A 13,420-nucleotide genomic window follows, 5' to 3' on the forward strand; every position below is an offset into this window, starting at 1 on the left:
TAGAGCATACAGAAGACGAGGTAATTGTGAACCAAATCCTCAACATGACTGAAGACACTTTGATTGGATTTATATTGGAAGTTGATCTCGAGTACCCAGAAGAACTGCATGACAATCATTAAGATTACCTTTTAGCTCCTACTAAAGAAAGCGTACCCCAGGATTGGTTGATCCCTACCAAACAAATTTACTCGAGCAAGTGAAAAATCAAGACAACGCAAGATGTTCAATTGGAAAGACCAAAAAGTTACTTCAGACGCTGCATGACAAGTCAAACTACACAAGTCATTACAAACTATTGCAATTGTTTGTTAGGTTGGGACTTAAAGTTAAAAAAGTGCAACGTGTGCTGAAGTTTGAACAAGAAGCATGGTTGGAACCATACATCACACTGAACACGACTAAACGACAACAAGCTAGAAATAAATTTGAGGAGGATTTGTACAAACTACTGAACAATTGTGCTGATGGAAAAACATGCGAGTCGAAGCGTAAAAGGATGCTTGTTCGGATAGTTAGAGATTATCATGCGGCTTTGCTAGAAATTAGTGCATTCGAATTTAAACCCTAAAAAATCTTTGGAGAAAACTTGGCAGCATTCACTTCGAATCCAACAAAAATCTATTGGGATGTCCCAACAATTGTGGGAGCTAGTGTTCTTGAGTTAGCAAAGTTTCAGATGTATAAATTTCATTACGATATAATGACACCAAATTTTGAATGTCGACTACTGTGTTCTGACACAGACAGTCTCCTGTACCAAGTCAAAAGTGAAGATTTATACCGCGAAATTTCCGAAAAAAGAAAATTTTGAATAAACTTGACATGTCAAATTACCCGAAGAACCACCCTCTCTATGATCCAAAAAACAAAATGGTTGTTTTAAAATTCAAGGATGAGTTTCCAGGAGACATTATAACCGAGTTCATAACCCTCAAACCCAAGCTTTATTCCATGTTCTCCAGAGGTAATTAATTTCTATTTGCCTTATTTGTGAGCACGAATTTCAAAAAATTTTGATTTTTCGTGGAATTTTTTTCGGAAAGCAATTTTTATTTGTGACGAAAAAATGTAACTTCATCAAAAAAAAATTTGGAAAAAACTTTTCAGGCGAAAAAGTATAATTTTTTTTTGAAAATTTTTAGTTTTTTTTTCTTTAGGCGATTTTTTTTTGTGGGCAAATTTTTTTTTGTTGCCCAATTTTTTAAAAAATAATCATAAAAAAAAATTGGTCGGCGAAAAATTTTTTGGAAAAACATTTTTTGTCGGCAAGAAATTTTTTTTTTAAATTTTTTTTGTCGGGGAATTCTTTTTTGTGTTGGTCGATTGTTGATTTTTTTTAATGATGACTAATTTTTAAGGTCACACCTGGCCTTCATGTCATTTTTTTGTTACACCTGGCCTTCAAGTTAACATGATGTAGCTCTAAGAAAAAACACAAAATCGCAGATTGCATTTGGTTGTTTTTTACCATCACACGTTAGTGATCATCGAAAAAAATTGCCTACTTATCATATAACTATATATTTAGACTGCAGAAAAATATCGGCAAAAGGTGTATCAAAAGCTGCTCAGAAGATGTTGAGTCATCAGCGATATCGAGACACCTTGACCTCTGGCTCGTTATTCAAAACTGAAAACAGACTAATCGCATCCGAGTAACACAATCTGCAAACTGTGATTTCGACAAAAACATCGTTATCAGCTTTTGATGGCAAACGCTACATCCTCGATGATGGCCTTAGACTCTTCCCTACGGTAACAAAAACATCGTGGTTCAAACTGTGATTGGCATTGATGATAGTAATGACAACACAGCCGCTGTTATTTCTGACCCAACTGACAATGACGATTTGGAAAAATGGATGCCATTTTTTGAAGATCGTCAACAGCCAGTGTCGTGTGATTGTGACGATTTCCTAGATGGGGTGTCTGAAGATTTCGCTAACACTCAAAACATTGATTGGGACCAGCCGGAAATTGATGATAAATACACTGAGGAACGTTTTGCTGTTGAGAACACACAACCACATCGCTCGCTTCGACAACTGATGGACCAGGTCAATAGCAGTTGGCAAACTCCAGACCCCGGTCTGATTCGGGCAGCAGAAACCAACGACAGTGATATTAATAGCGGGGATATCGCCGATCTGGAGGCCAATACTTCCGACGAGGACGAGTCGTCATTCTTCAACGTTTCGTTTTTCGATTATGAAGCAATTGAAGTAGAAGAACCACGGTCGAAAAATTGACAAATAGACTAAAACTCAAAAAAAAACTACATTAACTTTTGTATAGTAAATAAAAATTAGTTATTTTAAATGAGAATTGTCTGTACATAAAATTTGACCTACAGCTATTCCGTGTTTAGTGTGTATTTAAGTGCGAAATTTTGTTCAGTTTTGGAACTCAGTTAATCTGGGATATAAACAATTTATTTAAGCGATAGTGCCTTTAGCATACTTTTGTATGTATTCGTATGTAATTTGAGTTTGAATCAAAGTTATAAGAAGAATTGAGCAAACAGTCAATAGCGCAGTTAAACACTCTAGCTGGTTTTAGAACGAAGATTTGGCAAATCCTTTCCCGCACCAAACATGTAACCACAACGTTCAGTGGGAATACTCAATAATATACCGAAGTCTTACATGAAGAATATTAGGTAGAAAATTATACATGGTGACAATTAGGATTAATACATGGTGACCATTAAGTATAAAATTATACATGATAAGGATTAGGATTATTACATAGTGACCATTAGGTATAAAATTATACATGGTGACAATTACGATTATTACATAGTGACCATTGCTGATCATTTAATACATGGTGACCATTATGATTTATAACGAATGAACATCCATTTATGACAACCCCCCCCCCCTCAATCCTAAGGCACTATTTTCATACTACTAGTAATTAATGTTTTTTCCCCACATCAAACTTTTCTGTAGTATAAATCTTGGGATAACAAAAATAACTTTGCTAATTGTTCAAATTGTTGCTGTTCATTTGTTTATTTTGGAAATATGAAACGTTGGTTTAAAATAAGGGCTTTCCATGAAATAATCACTATGTTTTTTAGTCATTGGTAAAAATAGTTATGGATAATACTTCATTGATGATTGTTTATAGACAAATATATAGTTATTTTAAGATATTGTTAATATGTATGCTTTCTCTTGTGTAGGATAAAATTTTACAATTTATACGCAATATCCTAGCCGTCGTAAAAGAAGTGTAAGTTTGTATGGCAATTTATTATATACGTGTAGTGCTATTGTATCTGTATTTGTGTTTTTAGCGTATTTTATTGATGAAATTAATAATCTAAAAGATTTATGATTTGGTCTGAGTTCAAGGTCAGACAAATTAAGTTTTTGTCTGTTTTTATCGTTGTTATATTGATGACATTGGTTGATGGGAAAACCATATGCATGTCTTGTTAGCGGTATTAAATCTTTCCTCTGTTGATTTTGTAAAGGAAAAAAAATAGAAAAAAATGGAGATTGTTTTTAATCGTTAAAAAAAAGTTAGTGAAGTTTTTTTGAGATTTGTATATTTGTCTTTGAGTTGTAATTTGCTGTTTAGAATGATTTGGTTGGGATATATTTTGTAATAAAAGTTATTCTAACTATGTTGTTTTCAGTATCTGTTTTGTTGAATTTTTTTTAAGGGTTTTAATAAAGTTAACTTTGTTCCATTTTCCATTTTTTGAGCTCGTGTAAGTGATAATTGAGTCTTTCTATAATTAGTTAAACTTGTGCTTTGTGCAATGGCTTGTTTACTGGAGGTTTCAGAGGGTAAAAGTTTTGGGTGTATATTGTAATTTCTTTTCCTTGTAGGAAAGATAATCATGTTGATTCTGCTCCGGAGTCGATTAAAAAACTATTTCAAGATTTTTGGTTGAAAATTTTTGTTTTTTAGGATTTCTAAAAGATTTGGAGTTGTCAAAGTTTTCTCTCAGGTGGTGATACTTTTTGTCGTGTTCTGATTTATGTTGATCTTATTTGAGTTATTTCTGAATATACGATTTTATTTTAAAAATTGGTTTGCTTTATCGAATTATTAAATTTCGAAGCTTACTTCAACTGGGGTTGAATTGTTTCCTGATTTTTGACCTCAAACGACGATGGTGGCTAGAGTATTAAAATTGCATCTATTCGTAAATTCAAGGGTGTAATTGCGGTGCCTTCCCAAATATTTCCAAGGAACTTTACAGAAAAGAGGTAAATGTGATTTATCTGGAGCTGCTTCAATTTTTCTTTTAATAAGCTTTAGTGCTATTTATCTAAAACTGTGAAAGTTTCTTGTTTAGTTTGTGGTTGTATGAAAAAATGTCTAAACAGAAAACAGCTCTCAGAAACACCTACTCGTAAAGGCGGAAAAATCTGCTGGTCGTTTTGATAGGCCTTGAAATAGCCTATTGATTTCGTATTATTGGTTTCCAATAACGGATTGTCTTAAGCTATGTGACTTTTCAGTTAGTTGCTTTTGGTTTTATGTACTGTTCGTATCTGCAGTGATGTAATAATGTTTATTCAGTTTGTGATTAGTACTTGTATTGGTTTTATGGGCCAATTGCACTTTGTTTCACCAATTAGAGAGTTTGACTATAGTCATCTTAAACTATTTCAACCGATTCTCCTTTGGCGAGACAAAATACTGAATTTAAAAATTTTGTTTATTGAGTTGTTTTTGGTTTACTGGTGATTTTTTTCTATTGTTCAAAAATGTCTAAAAATCAGTTTACTTTGTGATGTAAATGTATCGGAATATTTGCGCGTTGTTTTTTGAAAACTGCACCGGGTTTGAGTGGAAGTGTCACCACCTGAAGAGAAAATTTTGACAACTCCAAATTTTTTAGAAATCCTAAAAAACAAAAATTTTCATAACCCCCCCCCCATTCCTAACGCACTAAACGGATCGGGGGGGGGATAAAATTTTTTGTTAGTATCCGTATAGTGCGTTAGGATCGGGGGGGATGAAAATTTTTGTTTTTTAGGATTTCTAAAAAATTTGGAGTTGTCAAAATTTTCTCTTCAGTTGGTGATACTTTTTTGTTGTGTTCTGATTTATATTGATCATATGTGAGTTATTTCTGAATATATGAGGAGTGTAATTCATGTTATCTTGATTTTTCCTTGGTTCTTGACGTTCTGAGTTGGGATAACCTTTATTGTAATAATTCGATTCATTTGGTGGTTCTTATTCATGTTATATTCTATGCATGTTAATAACTAGTGTGTTTTTTGTTTCACTTTCGTCAACTGTGCTGCCTCGGTGTATATTGTTTAATTGAAGTTCTGAGACTTCCGTATTATCAATAGCAAAGGTTCTGAAATGATTTTGTTTGTAGATTGTACTTGATTGATTTGTCGTTGATGTTTTGGTGTATTACTTCTGTGCCTTTTATTTTTTTTCGATTTGTTTATAGTGAATTTTTTGGTATGTTAACTGAAAAAAGATTCATAAAATTGTTTTATTTGTTTTAGTAGTTTTTTTTTTTTAATTCTAGAATTATCACGGGATCTACTATTATAATCAATTTTAAACGGCCTGTTGTTTGGATGGTTTTGTGATCCATTGTTAGAGTAGTTTCATTTACGAGTATTCGAATTGTTTTGAGTGTGGTAGTTTGAAAATTTTCTTGAGCGATCATTTGAATAGTATCTATTCCGAGGAATTGAATGTTTGAATATTAGCGGTTCCGGTTATAGTTTGAGTGATTACCTATATTGGAGTTCGATCTAGATTAAAAGTTTCTGGGCTGCTTGTTTCGACTATTTGACCTCCAAATCAGTTTTGTGAATATTTTTGTGAGTTGCGGCAATCTGGTGATCTTCTGCTAAAATATTTAGAAAAAAGGGATTGTTATTTCTTAATACTATAGGTATGGGAGTAGTTTTCCTGAGCTGCTATTCTTTTGAAAGTTTTTGTTTGATAAACTCTGGATTTATTTGGTTCTTTTTAAATTGGTGGTCTATTTTAATTCTCTCGTTGTTTTAGTCTACACTCAGCAATGCTATATCCGTATCTGCGGCAATAATTTTAAAGTTTGTGTTATTTTCGGAGATGTTTAGATCTGAGTTTTTTTTTCTGCTAATTCGTTGTCGGAGTATTGAATATAATTTATAGATGAAGCTGTTGTTTGAACAATTCTTAATTGTTTTATGTATAAATTTTCTGTTTCCTCCATTTTAATTGCGCTTTCAGCTTGTTCTAATTTATCTAATTCGAAAGTTTCACTTTCGTCATCTGTGCTTCCACGGTGTATATTGTTTAATTGAAGTCCTGAAACTTCCGTTTTATCAAAACCTGGGGGGTCTGGATATGTTTTATTTGTAGATTGTACTTGACTGATTTGTCGTTGATGTTTTGGTGTACTACTTAAGTGCCTTTGATTTTTTCAATTTGTATTTTGTGAATTTTTTCGGTATGGTAACTAAAAATAGATTTATGAATTTGTTTTGGTAGCTTGTTTTTTCTAATTCTAGAATTAACACGGGATCTAATTTTATAACTGTTTTTGAACGGTCTGTTGTTTGGGTGGTTTTGTGATCTATTGTTAGAGTAGTTTCATTTACGAGTATTCGAATAGTTTTGAGTGTGGTAGTTTGAAAATTTTCTTGAGCGATCATTTGAATAGTATCTATTCCGAGGGTTTGAATGTTTGAATATTAGCGGTTCCGGTTATAGTTTGAGTGATTACCTATATTGGAGTTCGATCTAGATTAAAAGTTTCTGGGCTGCTTGTTTCGACTATTTGACCTCCAAATCAGTTTTGTGAATATTTTTGTGAGTTGTGGCGATCTGGTGATCTTCTGCTAAAATATTTAGAAGAAAGGGATTGTTATTTTTTATTACTATAGGTATGGGAGTAGTTTTCCTGAGCTGCTATTCTTTTGAAAGTTTTTGTTTAATAAACTCTGGATTTTTTTGGTTCTTTTTAATTTGGTGGTCTATTTTAATTCTCTTGTTGATTTAGTCTACACTCAGCAATGCTATGTCCGTATCTGCGGCAATAACTTTAAAGTTTGTGTTATTTTCGGAGATGTTTAGATCTGAGTTTTTTTTTCTGCTAATTCGTTGTCGGAGTATTGAATATAATTTATAGATGAAGCTGTTGTTTGAACAATTCTTACTTATTTTATGTATAAATTTTCTGTTTCCTCCAGTTTCATTGCGCTTTCAGCTTGTTCTAATTTATCTAATTCGAAAGTTTCACTTTCGTCATCTGTGCTTCCACGGTGTACATTGTTTAATTGAAGTTCTGAGACTTCCGTATTATCAATAGCAAAGGTTCTGAAATGATTTTGTTTGTAGATTGTACTTGATTGATTTGTCGTTGATGTTTTGGTGTATTACTTCTGTGCCTTTTATTTTTTTCGATTTGTTTATAGTGAATTTTTTGGTATGTTAACTGAAAAAAGATTCATAAAATTGTTTTATTTGTTTTAGTAGTTTTTTTTTTTAATTCTAGAATTATCACGGGATCTACTATTATAATCATTTTTAAACGGCCTGTTGTTTGGATGGTTTTGTGATCTATTGTTAGAGTAGTTTCATTTACGAGTATTCGAATTGTTTTGAGTGTGGTAGTTTGAAAATTTTCTTGAGCGATCATTTGAATAGTATCTATTCCGAGGAATTGAATGTTTGAATATTAGCGGTTCCGGTTATAGTTTGAGTGATTACCTATATTGGAGTTCGATCTAGATTAAAAGTTTCTGGGCTGCTTGTTTCGACTATTTGACCTCCAAATCAGTTTTGTGAATATTTTTGTGAGTTGCGGCAATCTGGTGATCTTCTGCTAAAATATTTAGAAAAAAGGGATTGTTATTTCTTAATACTATCGGTATGGGAGTAGTTTTCCTGAGCTGCTATTCTTTTGAAAGTTTTTGTTTGATAAACTCTGGATTTATTTGGTTCTTTTTAAATTGGTGGTCTATTTTAATTCTCTCGTTGTTTTAGTCTACACTCAGCAATGCTATATCCGTATCTGCGGCAATAATTTTAAAGTTTGTGTTATTTTCGGAGATGTTTAGATCTGAGTTTTTTTTTCTGCTAATTCGTTGTCGGAGTATTGAATATAATTTATAGATGAAGCTGTTGTTTGAACAATTCTTAATTGTTTTATGTATAAATTTTCTGTTTCCTCCATTTTAATTGCGCTTTCAGCTTGTTCTAATTTATCTAATTCGAAAGTTTCACTTTCGTCATCTGTGCTTCCACGGTGTATATTGTTTAATTGAAGTCCTGAAACTTCCGTTTTATCAAAACCTGGGGGGTCTGGATATGTTTTATTTGTAGATTGTACTTGACTGATTTGTCGTTGATGTTTTGGTGTACTACTTAAGTGCCTTTGATTTTTTCAATTTGTATTTTGTGAATTTTTTCGGTATGGTAACTAAAAATAGATTTATGAATTTGTTTTGGTAGTTTGTTTTTTCTAATTCTAGAATTAACACGGGATCTAATTTTATAACTGTTTTTGAACGGTCTGTTGTTTGGGTGGTTTTGTGATCTATTGTTAGAGTAGTTTCATTTACGAGTATTCGAATAGTTTTGAGTGTGGTAGTTTGAAAATTTTCTTGAGCGATCATTTGAATAGTATCTATTCCGAGGGTTTGAATGTTTGAATATTAGCGGTTCCGGTTATAGTTTGAGTGATTACCTATATTGGAGTTCGATCTAGATTAAAAGTTTCTGGGCTGCTTGTTTCGACTATTTGACCTCCAAATCAGTTTTGTGAATATTTTTGTGAGTTGTGGCGATCTGGTGATCTTCTGCTAAAATATTTAGAAGAAAGGGATTGTTATTTTTTATTACTATAGGTATGGGAGTAGTTTTCCTGAGCTGCTATTCTTTTGAAAGTTTTTGTTTAATAAACTCTGGATTTTTTTGGTTCTGTTTAATTTGGTGGTCTATTTTAATTCTCTTGTTGATTTAGTCTACACTCAGCAATGCTATGTCCGTATCTGCGGCAATAACTTTAAAGTTTGTGTTATTTTCGGAGATGTTTAGATCTGAGTTTTTTTTTCTGCTAATTCGTTGTCGGAGTATTGAATATAATTTATAGATGAAGCTGTTGTTTGAACAATTCTTACTTATTTTATGTATAAATTTTCTGTTTCCTCCAGTTTCATTGCGCTTTCAGCTTGTTCTAATTTATCTAATTCGAAAGTTTCACTTTCGTCATCTGTGCTTCCACGGTGTACATTGTTTAATTGAAGTTCTGAGACTTCCGTATTATCAATAGCAAAGGTTCTGAAATGATTTTGTTTGTAGATTGTACTTGATTGATTTGTCGTTGATGTTTTGGTGTATTACTTCTGTGCCTTTTATTTTTTTTGATTTGTTTATAGTGAATTTTTTGGTATGTTAACTGAAAAAAGATTCATAAAATTGTTTTATTTGTTTTAGTAGTTTTTTTTTTTAATTCTAGAATTATCACGGGATCTACTATTATAATCATTTTTAAACGGCCTGTTGTTTGGATGGTTTTGTGATCTATTGTTAGAGTAGTTTCATTTACGAGTATTCGAATTGTTTTGAGTGTGGTAGTTTGAAAATTTTCTTGAGCGATCATTTGAATAGTATCTATTCCGAGGAATTGAATGTTTGAATATTAGCGGTTCCGGTTATAGTTTGAGTGATTACCTATATTGGAGTTCGATCTAGATTAAAAGTTTCTGGGCTGCTTGTTTCGACTATTTGACCTCCAAATCAGTTTTGTGAATATTTTTGTGAGTTGCGGCAATCTGGTGATCTTCTGCTAAAATATTTAGAAAAAAGGAATTGTTATTTCTTAATACTATAGGTATGGGAGTAGTTTTCCTGAGCTGCTATTCTTTTGAAAGTTTTTGTTTGATAAACTCTGGATTTATTTGGTTCTTTTTAAATTGGTGGTCTATTTTAATTCTCTCGTTGTTTTAGTCTACACTCAGCAATGCTATATCCGTATCTGCGGCAATAATTTTAAAGTTTGTGTTATTTTCGGAGATGTTTAGATCTGAGTTTTTTTTTCTGCTAATTCGTTGTCGGAGTATTGAATATAATTTATAGATGAAGCTGTTGTTTGAACAATTCTTAATTGTTTTATGTATAAATTTTCTGTTTCCTCCAGTTTCATTGCGCTTTCAGCTTGTTCTAATTTATCTAATTCGAAAGTTTCACTTTCGTCATCTGTGCTTCCACGGTGTATATTTTTTAATTGAAGTCCTGAAACTTCCGTTTTATCAAAACCTGGGGGGTCTGGATATGTTTTATTTGTAGATTGTACTTGACTGATTTGTCGTTGATGTTTTGGTGTACTACTTAAGTGCCTTTGATTTTTTCAATTTGTATTTTGTGAATTTTTTCGGTATGGTAACTAAAAATAGATTTATGAATTTGTTTTGGTAGTTTGTTTTTTCTAATTCTAGAATTAACACGGGATCTAATTTTATAACTATTTTTGAACGGTCTGTTGTTTGGGTGGTTTTGTGATCTATTGTTAGAGTAGTTTCATTTACGAGTATTCGAATAGTTTTGAGTGTGGTAGTTTGAAAATTTTCTTGAGCGATCATTTGAATAGTATCTATTCCGAGGGTTTGAATGTTTGAATATTAGCGGTTCCGGTTATAGTTTGAGTGATTACCTATATTGGATTTCGATCTAGATTAAAAGTTTCTGGGCTGCTTGTTTCGACTATTTGACCTCCAAATCAGTTTTGTGAATATTTTTGTGAGTTGTGGCGATCTGGTGATCTTCTGCTAAAATATTTAGAAGAAAGGGATTGTTATTTTTTATTACTATAGGTATGGGAGTAGTTTTCCTGAGCTGCTATTCTTTTGAAAGTTTTTGTTTAATAAACTCTGGATTTTTTTGGTTCTTTTTAATTTGGTGGTCTATTTTAATTCTCTTGTTGATTTAGTCTACACTCAGCAATGCTATGTCCGTATCTGCGGCAATAACTTTAAAGTTTGTGTTATTTTCGGAGATGTTTAGATCTGAGTTTTTTTTTCTGCTAATTCGTTGTCGGAGTATTGAATATAATTTATAGATGAAGCTGTTGTTTGAACAATTCTTACTTATTTTATGTATAAATTTTCCGTTTCCTCCAGTTTCATTGCGCTTTCAGCTTGTTCTAATTTATCTAATTCGAAAGTTTCACTTTCGTCATCTGTGCTTCCACGGTGTACATTGTTTAATTGAAGTCCTAAAACTTCCGTCTTATCAATACCTGGAGGGTCTGGATATGTTTTATTTGTAGATTGTACTTGATTGATTTGTCGTTGATGTTTTGGTGTACTACTTAAGTGCCTTTGATTTTTTCAATTTGTATTTTGTGAATTTTTTCGGTATGGTAACTAAAAATAGATTCATGAATTTGTTTTGGTAGTTTGTTTTTTCTAATTCTAGAATTAACACGGGATCTAATTTTATAACTATTTTTGAACGGTCTGTTGTTTGGGTGGTTTTGTGATCTATTGTTAGAGTAGTTTCATTTACGAGTATTCGAAAAGTTTTGAGTATGGTAGTTTGAAAATTTTCTTGAGCGATCATTTGAATAGTATCTATTCCGAGGGTTTGAATGTTTGAATACTAGCGGTTCCGGTTATAGTTTGAGTGATTACCTATATTGGAGTTCGATCTAGATTAAAAGTTTCTGGGCTGCTTGGTTCGACTATTTGACCTCCAAATCAGTTTTGTGAATATTTTTGTGAGTTGCGGCGATCTGGTGATCTTCTGCTAAAAAATTTAGAAGAAAGGGATTGTTATTTTATATTACTATAGGTATGGGAGTAGTTTTCCTGAGCTGCTATTCTTTTGAAAGTTTTTGTTTGATAAACTCTGGATTTATTTGGTTCTTTTTAATTTGGTGGTATATTTTAATTCTCTTGTTGATTTAGTCTACACTCAGCAATGCTATGTCCGTATCTGCGGCAATAACTTTAAAGTTTGTGTTTTTTTCGGAGATGTTTAGATCTGAGTTTTTTTTTCTGCTAATTCGTTGTCGGAGTATTGAATATAATTTATAGATGAAGCTGTTGTTTGAACAATTCTTACTTATTTTATGTATAAATTTTCTGTTTCCTCCAGTTTCATTGCGCCTTCAGCTTGTTATAATTTATCTAATTCGAAAGTTTCACTTTCGTTATCTGTGCTTCCACGGTGTACATTGTTTAATTGAAGTCCTGAAACTTCCGTTTTATCAATACCTGGAGGGTCTGGATATGTTTTATTTGTAGATTGTACTTGATTAATTTGTCGTTGATGTTTTGGTGTACTACTTAAGTGCCTTTGATTTTTTCAATTTGAATTTTGTGAATTTTTTCGGTATGGTAACTAAAAATAGATTCATGAATTTGTTTTGGTAGTTTGTTTTTTCTAATTCTAGAATTCACACGGGATCTAATTTTATAACTATTTTTGAACGGTCTGTTGTTTGGGTGGTTTTGTGATCTATTGTTAGAGTAGTTTCATTTACGAGTATTCGAATAGTTTTGAGTATGGTAGTTTGAAAATTTTCTTGAGCGATCATTTGAATAGTATCTATTCCGAGGGTTTGAATGTTTGAATATTAGCGGTTCTGGTTATAGTTTGAGTGATTACCTATATTGGAGTTCGATCTAGATTAAAAGATTCTGGGCTGCTTGGTTCGACTATTTGACCTCCAAATCAGTTTTGTGAATATTTTTGTGAGTTGCGGCGATCTGGTGATCTTCTGCTAAAATATTTAGAAGAAAGGGATTGTTATTTTTTATTACTATAGGTATGGGAGTAGTTTTCCTGAGCTGCTATTCTTTTGAAAGTTTTTGTTTGATAAACTCTGGATTTATTTGGTTCTTTTTAATTTGGTGGTATATTTTAATTCTCTTGTTGATTTAGTCTACACTCAGCAATGCTATGTCCTAATCTGCAGCAATAACTTTAAAGTTTGGGCTATTTTCGTAGATGTTTAGATCTGAGTATTTTTTTTCTGCAAATTTGTTGTCGGAGTATTGAATATATTTTATAGATGAAGCAGTTGTTTGAACATTTCTTACTTATTTTATGTATAAATTTTCTGTTTTCTCCAGTTTCATTGCGCTTTCAGCTTGTTCTAATTTATCTAATTCGAAAGTTTCACTTTCGTCATCTGTGCTTCCACGGTGTATATTGTTTAGTTGAAGTTCTGAAACTTCCGTTTTATCAATACCTGGGGGGTCTGGAAATGTTTTATTTGTAGATTGTACTTGATTGATTTGTCGTTGATGTTTTGGTGTACTACTTAAGTGCCTTTGATTTTTTCGATTTCTCTACTGTGAGTTTTTCGGTATGTTAACTGAAAAAAGATTCGTAAATATGTTTGCTCGTTTGTTTTTTCTTATTCTAGAATTTTCACGGGATCTACTATTATAATTATTTTTAAACGGTCTGCTGTTTGGAT

Source organism: Symsagittifera roscoffensis, chromosome 6 (genome assembly GCF_963678635.1).
Source record: "Symsagittifera roscoffensis chromosome 6, txSymRosc1.1, whole genome shotgun sequence".
Lineage (NCBI taxonomy): Eukaryota > Metazoa > Xenacoelomorpha > Acoela > Convolutidae > Symsagittifera > Symsagittifera roscoffensis.